The sequence below is a fragment of the Lethenteron reissneri genome, chromosome 46 (genome assembly GCF_015708825.2).
Source record: "Lethenteron reissneri isolate LAM-NWPU_2019-01 chromosome 46, ASM1570882v1, whole genome shotgun sequence".
NCBI lineage: Eukaryota > Metazoa > Chordata > Hyperoartia > Petromyzontiformes > Petromyzontidae > Lethenteron > Lethenteron reissneri.
Window position 1 is genome coordinate 5,072,062 of NC_083824.1, and position 15,842 is coordinate 5,087,903.

Here is a 15,842-nt window from a genome sequence, read left to right on the forward strand (position 1 = left end):
TTTATCCTGTTACTTACATTCTACAGAAGCACGCGAACGATTATTTTGTGAGGCATTAGCAGGATCAATGTGTCCAGTATTTATGTTCAAGCATCACAGCCGCACTTTGTCGAAACCATTACCTGGAAGGGTCATCATTGTACACCTTCTCCTGACACCCTCCAAGTGGCCAGTCTCGTTGTGACTAATGCGGTTCAATCTCTCAGCCGCTCCTGCTGTGGAATAATGAAGCGTTTCTGTACCGCGTGGCAGGGCAACGTCCCCTCAATTAGAAGTGTGGACGTTCAATATCCTGCGTGTGCAAGTTCAGTATCACCATCGCCACCCCTCCCCCGCTGGGATGGATAACACCAACGCTGCCTTTCAGACACGTGGCCAGCTCGGTAACTGTGATTAAAAAAAAAAAGGAATTTTTTTACTTAAAGCTTTCGTGACTGCAGAAATTAATATTCTTTGGTTCTTTCGGTAAAGTCATGTAGATAGAAGAAAAAGAATAATAAAGTGAATAAAATAATAAAAAATAAAAACCACGACGTTTCGATCGCAATGCATCGTGATAACGACCGCTTGTGTTGCGATCGAAACGTCGTGGTTTTTATTTTTATTTTATTATATTCATTCACTTTATTATTAATTTTCTATCTACGTGACTTTACCGAAAGAACCAAAGACTGTATATGAATGTTAACAAAGGCAACTGGGGTGGGTGGGGCGGGGGTTTGGGCGGCTTATGAGGCTCATAAATAGCCATGTCAGAGACACCGAGCCGACACGACCGATATCCTGGATTCTAGATTTGAAGCTTTCGTGACTGCAAGGATTCATATTCTTAGGTTTTTTCGGTAAAGTCACGTAGGTAAAACATTAAAATTAATAAAAGTAAAATAAAATGAAAATCACGACGTTTCGTGATTTTTATTTTATTTATTATTATCACGACGTTTCGTGATTTTTATTTTATTTTACTTTTATTAATTTTAATGTTTTACCTACGTGACTTTACCGAAAAAACCTAAGAATACGATATCCTGGATTCAAATCTGTGTTTAAGCTAACGGTGATTGAACCCATCTCTCAAGTGGAGTGATATGTCGGTCTCAGCCTGGTCACCAACGATTTCATGAAAGAAAAAAAAACATAAACCCCTTGTATTGAATACATGTTTCCAGTTAAGTTGGGACAATCCGGCAATGAGAATGTTAAAGATAAAGGTGCAGCGCTGCAATTCCTTGCCCCCCCAACTCTGTTGGCGGAAAGGCCTCCCGTCTTTACTGCTGGGTGGATAGAGGCGGCGGTGGAGGGGGGGTGGAATTACATCATCTTGCGCCATTGTTTCAACTGCCGCATCGGGAGATCGGATCGAACCTGCGAACTCTGAATAGGACGTCCGGTGCGCTGACCGTTGTTCCACTGTGGCAGCATCCAGACAATCTTAAATGTAGCTGTCACAGCTCTCTGACGAGCGAACACTCTTTACACGTGCATGCAAATCGTGCAGGCCGTGTAAAAACGCGACCAGGCCGACGCGTCGATTATTCGCTTACGCCCGATGATAATGCGCTACAATCGCGCACGGCTGAACGAAACAGCTCTTCTTCTTGGTTCTTTCGGTAAAGTCACGTAGAAGGGAAATAATAAAATAATAAAAATAAAATATAATAAAATAATTATCACGACGTTTCGGCCACAACGCAAGCAGCCGTCCTCAGGTGAAGACCAGGTCTGTCGGGGAGACAGCGTCTAAATGACGTCTGAATGACGCTGTCTCCCCGACAGACCAGGTCTTCACCTGAGGACGGCTGCTTGCGTTGTGGCCGAAACGTCGTGATAATTATTTTATTATGTTTTATTTTTATAATTTTATTATTTCCCTTCTACGTGACTTTACCGAAATAACCAAGAAGATGAATCCCTGCAGTCACGAAAGATTTAAATCGAAAAAGAAACAGCTCTTGGCCTGGAGTTGAACCCAGGCTCTTAGCGTCGCTGGTTTGGTGGTCACCGGGACGTGTTCGTTACGTGGCCTCCCCGATCCGCAGTGTTGATATTTTGTCGTAATCTTGACATGAGATTGAATTCCCGACGGAGAAAACTTAGCCAGTCCGGGTTCACTTAATCCTCCTCCGCCCACCATCCCAAAGCAGCGGCAGAATAAATCACGCGTCTTGGTGGGTTGGGGCACGAGACGAAAGCATGAATTTATAATAAAACAATCGTGTGGTTGGGGTGTCCTAGGGGACTCACAATGGCCGTGTCAAAGCCACTGAAACCATACATGTGGAGGAGCTAATAGGTTTGAATCTGAGTTTCAGCCACCCGTGATGAAAGAGGGTGGTTCTCACGCGCAGCGAGTTGATGGTGGCCTCGGCTCGAAAGGTCGCGAGTTCAAACCCCCGATGGAGGTAGACTCAGCCCGTCATTATCAACATGGGGGACAATACAATTAGTATCACTTCGTGGAAGTCGCCAGCGGTTGTTGTATGGAGGGATTGACTCTATACGGACAACTCAATTATCCGTTGACAGATTATCCAGGTTGCTAATTAACGGTGCTTGTGAAAATAATAATTAAATATCTCGATGTACGCTGCTTTAATCATGGGCTGTTTTTCACTCACCGAGGGTCAGTGACTCATTGTCCATTTCACCGCAAAACGTTCAGCGAAGCGAACCGCTTCCTCTCGGCGCTGCGAAGCAACATCAATGACTTGGACATGCACGCGAATTGTGGCTTTCTGAGTTCTGTATTTCTGAGAGACAGAGGCACAGGGCGGCCAGAGCCCACGGGGGATGAGGAAGGCCTTGACCCTGAACATCTACGATGGTTTACACCATTGGAACCTCATTTGCCAATAAAAAATATGATAATTGTTTTTTCACCCTTTTATCTGGCAACAAAACTGACACCTTTTTTTACAAGGAGTCATGTTTGCATAGACCACAATACCTGCAGTCATAATGCAAACAAAAAACACAACTCTAATAATGTATGCACTGTCCTTGAAGTTGATTGGTCCACACCCGAGACTAGGCTCTAAGGAAAGCTGTCTCGGGTGTGGACCAAACAACTTCAAGAACAGTGCATACATTATCAGAGTTGTGTTTTTTGTTTGCATTATGACTGCAGGTATTGTGGTCTATGCAAACATGACTCCTTGTAAAAAAAGGTGTCAGTTTTGTTGCCAGATGAAAGGGTAAAAAAACAATTATCATCTACGATGGTTGTCCCGCGGCGTGCCATGAGAATGTTGGGGTTTTCACTGCCGGCTCGGGGCCACGAATGAAAGTGAGTGCCACCCGACAATCGTGGGGAAAGGGAAGACACTCTGGGAGGCAACACTCAGGCTGCGTTAACCATCCCCAAGGAACGCAACGCCTGCGAGAGATCGTGCGCTGAGCGAGATGGAGCGACACGATCAGCAAATGTGCAGCTGCTAGGCAAGGGAGCGGTCGTGTCGCGGTTAGTGCTGCGCTGCGCTACGGACCTGGCGACCCGAGTTCGATTTCCGCTCACGGCCGACATCAATGACAATCTGAACCGGCCCTGGGCCTCCCCCTAGATCGACTCAGCCTCAAATGAGTACCTGGTGCGACGTGTAAACATCGCCACGAGGGAGACAAAGGCGGCCGAGCGTGGTGCTGGCCACCCACACCCTCGTGTGCTGTGCCGGCCATCATAGGTGTTCGCTAACAGCACTTGCCCCAACGTCTAATAAGGTTATACGGGGGATCTTTGTCTTTATTACATCATAGCATTGGCAGAGGTGGAGGAGCCTTGGGGAGACTTTCCTGCAGCAGTGGAATGACCATGGCTGACGACAATGATAATGATAATTCATAAATCCCAATTGTATCACACGAAGCATGTAAGCTCCTGCTCCCTCCTTTATTGTGCAAAATCACACATCCCTGCGGAATGCTAATTGCTTGCACATTACAACTCCCTCGCTCGTTTATTTAATATTTTACAGCGAACCGGTTTTTTTTATGTTGCCAATATCATGAAACCAAAGAAATGCATTCGATACTAATCGGGGATTGATAAATTATGCTTTGTGATCACGGTCGACTTTTTCGTTTCGCTATCGACTCGGTCAGAGCGACCAGAGGTTGGGCTGAGCATCAAAGACATCCGAAATGTGACGACGAGACACAAGAGGGGTGTAATTGTGGTGGCTCGAGATATAAGCACGGCGCAGCTAACGATGACTCAAATGGAATAATTCCGCTTGGCCATGAATTGCATCTCTTCTCCGTTCTCTCCAGATGCGCTTCTGCGGCCGTCTGGAACGCTCTTCCTTCCGATATTAGGAATCCACTGGAGCTACGCACTTACAAAGCATCATTTAGATTGAAAACTCATTCCGTTAGAACTACTATCTGTGTTTAGTTTGCTGTCGTTCCCCCGCACATCCGATTAGCGCGGTTGGTGCAGAAGTTCAACATATGTACATGATTCACGTATAAGATTCCTGCTTGCTATTAATCGCATCTCTCCGATCTCATGTATACACGAGCATGTGCTAAGAATCCAACCCCTTACCCCGCTCCTACCGAACCCGGCCTGTATGCGCACAAGGGCGCCACGGTAGCGAAGAGATGTTAACTACCTCGCCTGGTCTACAGGAGACCGTGGATTCGATCCTGACCCTGACGACGCCTGCTGCTGTATATTTGGAGTTTGCGTGTTTCTCTCCCCGTGGTCGCGTGGATTTATCTCCGGGTCCTCAACATCACGGCGTTTAGAATATTTGGTTGCTTTACATTTCCACGTGACGACAAGCCATTTACTTGGTTTCTACCTATCATTTGTGGCCAGGTCTCTTCAGAAAAAAAGGTCTATTTAGCTCAGTGGACCCTTAACCTGGTGGAATTTTTTTTTTAAATATTAAAAAGCGTTACATGGTTCAAGGGCCGGGCGGAAGGGACGGACTTATCGATGATGCACCACTCGACAGAGAGTCACCAGATCGTCGCTTTCCCCACGGGAGGTACACTCATGACAAACTCACTCGGCGCCTCTACCATCTTATTTCATTTGATAGATTTTTGTTGTTGTTGTTGTTTGGGTAACATTCGCTCCCCCTCCCCTCCTTCCCTCTCTCTCTCCCTCGTATTCCCCTCCCCCCGAAGAAAAACGCCACGCTCACGATCGTTGCCCCTACCCCCACACACACCCCTCTCCGTGAGTAGGGGGGAGAGCTCCAACCCTCCTCCTTCCCTCTCTGCTGCCCCGTGATCATCTGGCCTCGGGATCTCGTCCGCTGAATATCTCTACCCCCCCTCCACCTCCTCCTGCCTTACCGCTCACGCTCTGTAACCGGGCGCTTGCTCAATAACAATAAAATAATAAAAACGGAGATAATAATCCAGTCCCCACACCCACCACCACCCCCGCGATGCAATGACTTTGTCACGACTCGAGCCGTTTTCATTGCGCGAGCAGCTGCATTCATAAGCAAATACATTTTTTGTATTTATTTTCGAGGTGCATTGTCAATGCTCACCGTCTTCACCGATCCGCACTGACCAGCGTGGGGAGGTATGGTCAAATCATACCGCCCACCCCCTCCTACACAATCCGCACAGCGTTCCTGGAGGCCCTCATCCAGCAGTGGATTGAGAAGAGCTCTGTGTGCATGTGCATGCTTCGCTAAACGGTGACTGCTCAGTTAAAACGCGCATTACTTGTACAAATGGCAAAATGAAAAATATGAATGCTGTTATTTTGTTGGGAAATCCTGAGGAAAAAGCGAGGGAACATCCATGGAAATCCAGAGTTCACGTTTCAGGTTGATTTTGTGTAACCAGATGCGAATTTCGGGGGACGAGGACGATTCTCATTTGCAGGAGTACACCTGGGGTCATCAAAATGGCCAAAAGTTAAAACAAGAACTAAACTCAGGAAGGAAGGGGCGGTGACACTTCCCGCTTGTCTCAGAGGTTCGCGGTACGATTTCCAACGGCCGCCCTGGTTACTACTGAGGGGTGCCATGGTGGCGAGATGTTAACTTCCTCGCCGGGTATGCATGAGGTTCGTGGGTTCGATCCCGACCCTGACGCCTGCTGCTGTATATTTGGAGTTTTCGGTGTCTCTCTCCCCGTGGTCACGTGGTTTTTTCTCCGGGTCCTCCGGGTTTTTTGTTCCCTCCACATTTCGAATCGACATCACACGTTTAGAGTATTTGGCTGCTGTACATTTCCACGTGATAAGCCACTTGGTTGAACTGTCATTTGTCACTTCTGAAAAAGAGCTACGTGGCGCAGTGGACCTTACCTGGTAAAATAAACAAAAAATGTTAATAGTTTTACTGCGGGTGTAGTGACCGGAATAAGACGATGCACCATCTGCTTCACAGCGAATGTAAACACATTCCTGCGGAGGGAGCTGGTAGGAACGTTGGGTTTCTCGGTCAATGGCCTGCAGGGTCAACGGCGGCGTGGGGTATACCGCAAATATGGCCGACTGTGAGGGCGGGCACAAGCCGGCGTGAGTAGGTTAAACGTTGAGTTTTATATGGGCACCACGGGGTGACCAGCCCCACCCCTCCTACCCCCCAGCCAGCCCCACCCTCCCCACCCAGCCCCTCCCCACCCTCCCCTCCCCACCCAGTCCCTCCCTCCCCACCCAGCCCCTCCCTGCACGACGGACGGACGGACACAATAATCCCCTGTGGGCTGGTGGAATCAGTGGGTTCCTTCCAAGAGTAGGCCATTGTGTTGCCGGCGTCGGGGTCCGGATTTGGTAACGCTTGTTGTGCCCTACAACAATAATTGCCCAGGTTCGATTCCAGACTTGATAATAAATAAAGAAATAACATGGAACGGATCTTCGTCAAAATATCACAACGCTGAATAATTACACTGGAAAATACTCAATTTTGGTTTATGCACAGTAACGTCAGGACCCTCCTGAGAACAAGTCTTGAGACTCGGAAAGGCATTTTCCTGGGTGAATAAATTGGCGTAGTGATAATAATAGTAGTAGTAGTAAATACATTATTTGCACCTTGCCTTAAGGATAGACGCACGCCTCATTTGTTGGTTTTTGTGCACAGCTTTGCACATTGTCATCATACTCAGGTGACAGTTCAGACTCTCTGCTAATCCCCACGGTGTTATCGTTTGGCTAATTGGAAAATGGAAAAGCAAACCTTTTTCAAATGAAATGGAAAATGAAGGACACCAGGCCACGGCAGTGCGATAGTGGCCGAGCAACCCAAACTACGGACCCCAAATAGCAAACCGCTGTGGTCAACTAGAGGATGAGGAGGGGGAGGAACGGCACAACGACACGAACGCTGATAATAGTTTTTGTTACCCTTCTGTCTGGCAACAAAACTGACACCTTTTTTTTTAAGGAGTCATGTTTGCATAGACCACAATACCTGCAGTCATAATGCAAACAAAAAACATAACTCTGATAATGTATGCACTGTCATTGAAGTTGATTGGTCCACACCCGAGACAGCTTTCCTTAGAGCCTAGTCTCACATGGGTTGGACCAGATGACGCCGTCTCTCTTTCTCTTTTTTTACGATCAGAGGAAACAAGAAGATGCTCGGTGTAGTCGGCACTTTGCTTCGTTCATCATTTCGTTTTTTTTTTGCTTTATGTGCCCCCTGTCTCTCTCTCTCGCTGCTGAAGCCCTCTCGTCGTGACCAGCAGCAGCAGCGAGCAGCAGCAGCGAGCAGCAGCAGCAGCATCGAGCCACTGAGCCACTGAGCCACACCGCCGCCGTGCCAAAAAATGGACCAGAATCGTCGACTCTGTTTGGACATTTCACGTAGCCTGTGGAACGGAACTCGTTCCCGTTCGGCGGCGTTGAGTAACGCGACGAGGGAGAAGTGCAACGCAACTTGTCATCATAACACGACGTGCACCCGCCCCCCCACACACCTCATCCCCATCGCACCCACCCCGCAACGCCGAATGTACAACACAATTCCCCAAATGCATTTGTAACTGTCAAGAAAATTGCGGCCATTTATGCATTTGTTTTGCAAAACAAACACGAAAAAAACAGCCCCCGCTGACAGCCTCAACGCGTCGAGTCGTCCTTCTCTGCTGGGTCTTGGGGTCACGGTGGAGCATCGTGGGTGACGCGACCTTTGACCTTTTGTGCCACGGCGGAATCTCAACATCATCGGTTACCAGTCTCATTGTGATGTGGAGGCGGGTGGGGGTCTGGGGGGCAGGGGTTGGGGGCTACACCCCCCTGACGAAGGCTTATGCCCCCCCCTCTTCTAAATTCGTTTCGTCAATTAATAAGCAAACCGATGCCCGCAGTTGGAGGTGGCTGTAGGTCAAAAAAGAGAAATCAAGAATCCGTGGGGTTCAAGCGATGCGACGCGTATGAGAGGCAGTCCAACTGGGAGATGGAGCGATGAAACCCGCTCGTGTGCAGGTGCTGCTCGGTGGAGTCTCACATCGCCGCGGGATCATGAGAGGTGGCCGCAGCATTGCGGAGGCCTTCATCCAGCAGTGGATCGACCATGGCTGACGATGATACGATGGAAATCGGTCACTCGGCAGGCCGTGAGCGGTGGAGGTAAAGTGCGTGGAGTCCCACCTCTTCCAAGACGTCTGGTCAGCGTGGAGGAGTAGGCCAACGTACCCCTTCCGCCAGCAGCAAGGGCGTGAGCAAGCAACTTCAGGGCTGCGCCCTTACATTTTACGCCCATTGAACATAAACAGCATCTGGTGATGCGTTGCGTTGGTAGCGGTGCACAAGATCACAAATGACAACAACAACAAACAACAACAATAACCTCAACATATTCATCGAAAAACAAATACCAGCCGACGTTTCAGGCAATAGGCATATTGATAATTGTTTTTTTACCCTTCTATCTGGCAACAAAACTGACACCTTTTTTAGAAGGAGTCATGTTTGCATAGACCACAATACCTGCAGTCATAATGCAAACATGACTCCTTGTAAAAAAGGTGTCAGTTTTGTTGCCAGAAAGAAGGGTAAAAAACCAATTATCATATTTTTTACTGGCAAATGAGGTTCCAATGGTGTAAATGTTTAACCCGAGCTCTCATACTCTGATTGTGCATTGTCTTTGAGTTGTGCGCCTTTTGGCGTCATCTGGTCCAACCCATGTGAGACTAGGCTCTAAGGAAAGCTGTCTCAGGTGTGGACCAATCAACTTCAAGGACAGTGCATACATTATCAGAGTTATCTTTTTTGTTTGCATTATGACTGCAGGTATTGTGGTCTATGCAAACATGACTCCTTGTAAAAAAAGGTGTCAGTTTTGTTGCCAGATAGAAAGGTAAAAAACCAATTATCATATTTTTTACTGGCAAATGAGGTTCCAATGGTGAATAGGTATATCCTTCACAGCACGTAAGAGTGGGGCCTCGAGGTAAAGTGGAGGCATGCATCACATTGAGCACCCGTGTTGGGCAATAACCTGGGCCACGTAACCGGATGAATGTTCACGGAATGAGTGCGGGCCGAGTAACCGATTCCGGGGACGAATGCTCAAGGCTGGCGGTGGTGGCCTCTTGCTTGGTCGTCTTCTTGTTTGTTGTTGTTGGTGGTGTTGTTGTTGGCGTTGTTGTTGTTGGTGGTGTTGTTGGTGGTGTTGTTGTTGGTGGTGTTGTTGTTGTTGGTGTTGTTGTTGGTGGTGTTGTTGTTGTTGGTGTTGTTGGTGTTGTTGGTGTTGGTGTTGTTGTTGTTATTGGTGTTGTTGTTGTTGTTGGTGTTGTTGTTGTTGGTGTTGTTGTTGGTGTTGTTGTTGTTGTCGAACGGCTGCTGATGTCGATGCAGAGCAACGACAACAATTCAACACTCAGCTTGGTCACGGCCAGCAGGCAACCGCGTCAGCAGGAGCAGTGGCGGAGTAGTGCATCATCATCGTCGTCATCGTCATCATTGTCATCATCATCATCGTCATTATCATCATCGTCATTATCATTATCGTCATCATCATCGTCATTATCATCATCGTCATCATCATCATCGTCATCATCATCATCGTCATCATCATCGTCATTATCATCATCATCATTATCGTCATCGTCATCATCATCGTCATCATCATCATCGCCATCATCATCATCATCGTCATCATTATCGTCATCATCATCGTCGCTGTGATGTCTCCTTCGTACGTGTGTATCCGTGCATTGCGTAACGCGTTATGCGTTGTCTGTTCTGGATGGCCATGGTCGCACAGGACCGGACAGTTTTTCCATTTTCCATTTCTGCATCACCGCGAATTCGCATCTCTTGCCACGGTTTGTGGCGGTGGATGCGGCTTAGGGCGGACCACGATCTTCGTGAAACATCAACTCCGGGAGATGCTCTACATTGGATCGTTCACAGCGAGGCGGTGTTGACGAGCTCCGTCGAACTCCGTTCAGCTCCCCAGGCTTCGCCCGTCCGGGGTTTGAACTCGCACCGGCGAAGATGAAGCCCAAAGGAGTTCCCCGAAAGGGTCTCGGCGCGACTCCCAGCGATGACGCGGAACCGCTCGCGAGGTGCCGGTGACCGGGGAGGCGACCGCTTTCCTCGCCATCGCAGGACTTCATGGAGAGGTTTGCGCCGTGGTTGGCGGATGGGTGTTGGGTCGGGGGTGGAGGAGGGGGGGAAGAGAGAGAGAGATGAGAGATGCGGAGACAGCACGGGCAGCCTCGCGGTGCCCTCGTGCCCTCGCATTCGATTGTCTCTCTGGCAGCGATGACCGTCAGCTGCTTGGATGCTCGGGGTCGAGGTTGGTGACCCGCGGGAGATGATCGGTGGGACGGGAGCGCAGGAGGACACTTCGCGTCCGCCGTGTGCGATGGACAGCAGCCACAGCCACGTCGTTGATCACACAACCCGCCCCAACGTGTACATGTGACTAGGAGACACCCACCACATGTTTACATGTGGCTAGGAGACACCCACTACATGTTTACATGTGGCTAGGAGACACCCACCACATGTTTACATGTGGCTAGGAGACACCCACTACATGTTTACATGTGGCTAGGAGACACCCACCACATGTGTACATGTGACTAGGAGACACCCACCACATGTGTACATGTGACTAGGAGACACCCACCACATGTTTACATGTGACACGGAGACACCCACCACATGTGTACATGTGACTAGGAGACACCCACCACATGTTTACATGTGACTAGGAGACACCCACCACATGTTTACATGTGGCTAGGAGACACCCACTACATGTGTACATGTGACTAGGAGACACCCACCACATGTTTACATGTGACTAGGAGACACCCACTACATGTGTACATGTGACTAGGAGACACCCACCACATGTGTACATGTGGCTAGGAGACACCCACTCCATGTGTACATGTGGCTAGGAGACACCCACCACATGTTTACATGTGACTAGGAGACACCCACTACATGTGTACATGTGACTAGGAGACACCCACCACATGTGTACATGTGACTAGGAGACACCCACTCCATGTGTACATGTGGCTAGGAGACACCCACCACATGTTTACATGTGGCTAGGAGACACCCACTACATGTGTACATGTGACTAGGAGACACCCACCACATGTGTACACGTGGCTAAGAGAGCAATGTGTTATCAGTGCTGATCATGCTGACGACGGAACTTCTAAAAACAGAGGAGCGCACAAAGAGCAGTCTCCGTAAGGAGCCCGCAGTCGCCAGGAGTTGTGAAGATTCTACATAATTATAGTGCAGGAGAACGTGTCTCATCCGTGACGACGTGGATGGGGGGGGGGGGTGACCTTCGCCGATCCCGTTTGAAAGCTGCACAGTAACCACCGCGAAGCATTCCCTAGCTGGGCACAGAGCGGCCTTGGCTATGCCCGTAGCTGCCTGTGTGATTCAGCTCCGTGAAGGTAGCAGCGAGGGTTGGTGAATCACCGCACAGATGGTGTGAAACTCCCTTCCCGTTGGCGTTGAGGGGAGGTGCCCGTACCCTGGCTCGCTGGGGAGAAAGCAATCCAGCGAGTGGACTAATCGCCATTTGCTTCCATCTGTACGGGGATAGAGGGTTGCTCCCTTGCACGCGTGGGTTTTCGCAGGGTGCTCCTGGATTCCCGACACTTATATAAATGCGTATTAATTGGCTGAAACAGTCTTAAAATGCAAACAAATTTAGGGCCCTACTGAAAGGGTTATGAGCTGGACAATTAATTAATCATTATTTTGTATTTAAGAACTTGTATCTTGGAATCTTTGCCTCACTTGATACAGTAAATCTAGCTGTGACGGTCCCACTTGATGACGGAGACTTGTGTTGCCTCCGAAACGTCGTGATTTATTACTTTATTTCTATTATTACTTTTATTAATTTCATTTTTTACCTACGTCACTTTACCGAAAAAAAACCTAAGAGTGTGAATCCTTGCAGTCACGAAAGCTTCAAATCTAGAATCATTATTATTTTCATTATGAGCCCCCCTACATGTGGTGTCTGCAAGATACCTCTGTCTGCGTCACAACGTCGAGGTGACACTGTGTTCACGTTGTCCACCTGGCTTTTCATACCTCCGCACGTACTCAGATCGTATTTGCACAGGCTTGTATGCACGCCAATTGTGCGTGCAAGCATAGCTTTATTTGGCTTAATCTGTCAACAGCAAACAAGGGGTTGTGACAATAATTAGAGACGCGGGGATGTGATTACCAAATTATGTCATTTTGCATGCTCTGCGAAAAAGATGACGGCATTTGCTGCTTGACGGAGCCACCGTTTCTCAATGTACCGTCTGGTAAACGTGACTTTCGGGGCTTTTTTTATTTTGTGCGAGAGGATTACGCAACACAGTACGCCTACTCATTGAGGCCCCAGGATGCACCCGGCCGCTTGGATCTGGGTAAAGAGCCAACTGCTAAGAAGCGGGGAACAAACGAGACAATATGAGATGTCCATAATCAACGATTTTTGGGTTTAGATCGCGTTTATTTATAAATGTGTCGTAACCCTCCACCACCCGACACGGCCAATCAGTAAAAATGTGTCACGTTGACAAAGACAAATAGTTCACTGCTTTAGCCCACCGGTGTGTTGAAGCAACACCATTTACAATTTGAGTACGACGTTTCGCTGGTAATTGCAATCAGCATCATCGGGCAATTCAGGCTTGTATGATGCTGATTGCAATTACCAGCGAAACGTCGTACTCAAATTGTAAATGTTGTTGCTTCAACACACCGGTGGGCTAAAGCAGTGAACTATTTGTCTTTGTCAACGTGACACATTTTTACTGATTGGCCGTGTCGGGTGGTGGAGGGTTACGATACATTTATAAATAAACGCGATCTAAACCCAAAAATCGTTGATTATGAATAACATTGGTCGCGAAAGCCTACGTGTTAATATGAGATGTATTCATTTGGACGGATGTGGTGGCACGAGTTGAATGCGGATTTAAGCAAAAAGCTGATAACCCTAAGTAGCTCAACGAGACCCATATTGACAATAGCGGGTGCAAACAAATATCAGTTCCAATTCAAATCCGAATTAACTTTTCACGAATAAACCAAACCAAAAACCACATCACCAACAACACGATCAATATGTTCAATGGTAATTAGAGTTCATTATTTTAAACCACAGTTTCAACTGCCGCACCGGGAAATCGAATTGAACCAGGGAGCTCTGGTTTGCAAGTCCAGTGTGCAGATACACCAATGCAGTGGCAGCATCACTCCTTAATTATGGCGACGAGCATGACACAAATGGTGAACGCCTATTGATGCCCAATTAAGAATGACAGCGACAATGATAGTTAATAAAATGATTGACAGACGATGACACTAACGTTGACAAATATGATCATCCAACAACGGTGGCTGGGATTTAAGCTGTTAATATCAAAACAGAGAGACGCTGCTCTTCCCATAAACTGCGCTCTATGCCATGCGCACCTATTATAATAATAATGTAGTCAGCTGGACAAGGGGTCAGGTCATGGGCCAGCAAGCTCGTCTGATTTTAAATGTTATCGCCAATTATAGCCTAATTGTGCCACTATTGGAGCCGTGTCAAGAGGGGATGAGACACGTCCTTCTGGAACGGTCAACGGGAGCCTCGCGTCGTGACAGGGAATTGCTCGGGGCGGGCGGGGGGCGGGGGGGGAATAACGCCAGACCCACATCCATTTAGGCACCACAATTTAGGGCACCACAGTTTAGGCACGGACTGTGACAACGAGCGCCGTTAGAGAGCACCCATTGAGACCAACTCGGAGCAATGCATGCCCATCCATTGGGTTCCTCAACGGCGATGTTTGCCACTAAAACGCAAGTTGCTTATACTGGTAGGAACCTCCTGGTTACACCAGCCCACAGGGGATTATTGTGTCCGTCGTGCAGGGAGGGGCTGGGTGGGGAGGGTGGGGCTGGGTGGGGAGGGCTGGGTGGGGAGGGTGAGGCTGGGTGGGGAGGGTGGGGCTGGGTGGGGAGGGGCTGGTCACCCGTTGTGTCCTTATAAAACTCAACGTTTAACCTACTCACGCCGGCTTGTGCCCACCCTCAGTCGGGCATATTTGCGGAATACACCACCGCACGCCGCCGTTGACCCTGGCCATTGACCGAGCAACCCAACGTTCCTACCAGCTCCCTCCGCAGGAATGTGTTTTATGCCCAAGGCAACGTAGGGGGGGGGGGGGGCGATTTTGTAAATATACAGGGTGGCCCAAAAATCTCTCCCATTGTACGAGCACGGGCGACCTCTCCACAAAATGGAACTCATAACCCAAGACATAATCACTCGTATGGCTGGGGCCAGTTCACCCCAGGAATGACCCCCTTTTGGCCTTCCGCAATAGAAGCAGAGGCAGCCAGAAGAAGGGATGGTGAAGATGGAATCAATGAAATAATGTGGAGTCCACTTCATCGCGTGTCTGCTGCAGAGCAACAGCTCTAGAACTTCACACCGATGGTCGTTTACGAGCCAGGTGGAAGAGATCGGAAGGATCGCAGTGCATCACTGGGATGTCTCCTCCGCCACCTGTGAATCAGAGTCCACGACTGGACAGGAACGGCTACAGAGAAGCAAGGGAAGATCATGGGGGGGGATGTCTTTGTCCAGCAATGGGATGCTACAGGCTGAAAGAAACGTGATGCCGATTTTATTTCGGCTGGCAGACGATGGGGCCAAGGAGACCCACCTGCAGGATTTTTAACCATTACATCTGAACTATATACTTTACCAGGCAAGGCTCACAGCGCTATATGACTTTTTCAGAAGAGACCTGCCCACAAAAGATAGCCCAATGAAGTGGCTTCTCGTGTGGACATGTATCTAAAAAATTTACTATAAATCCTTTATATGCGTGTTCAATGGACCACAACCCAGCCCACATTGGTCTTTGAAACGGGCGGCGAGAGTCCTTTCGTCCTCTGGCTTGAGATGGCTGCCACCTATGGGTCATATGATTGTCTGCCACCATTAAGCAATTGGTAATTAAATATAAAAAAGAATTCCGAAAAGGTGTAACATTTTTGAATTTTTTTTCTCACGAAAATACATTGTCACACACAATGAGTCTGTGTGCAAAATGTCAGCTCGATTGGATCACGGGAAGTGGGTTAAAAAACGACCGAAAGATTTGCACGGTCGTAAGCAATCAAGTGAACTTAATATAAAGGATTAAAAAAATTAACCCGTAAAAACAACGTTTTTCACTATAAATCCTTTATATGCGTGGCGGCTAGAGTCCTCTCGTCCTCTGGCTTGAGATGGCTGCCACCTATGGGTCAGATGATTGCCTGCCACCATTAAGCAATTGGAAATTAAATATTTAATTTTATTTTTCCTAGAAAGTGTAAAATTTTGGAAAAATTTTCACGAAAATAAGTTGTCACGCAC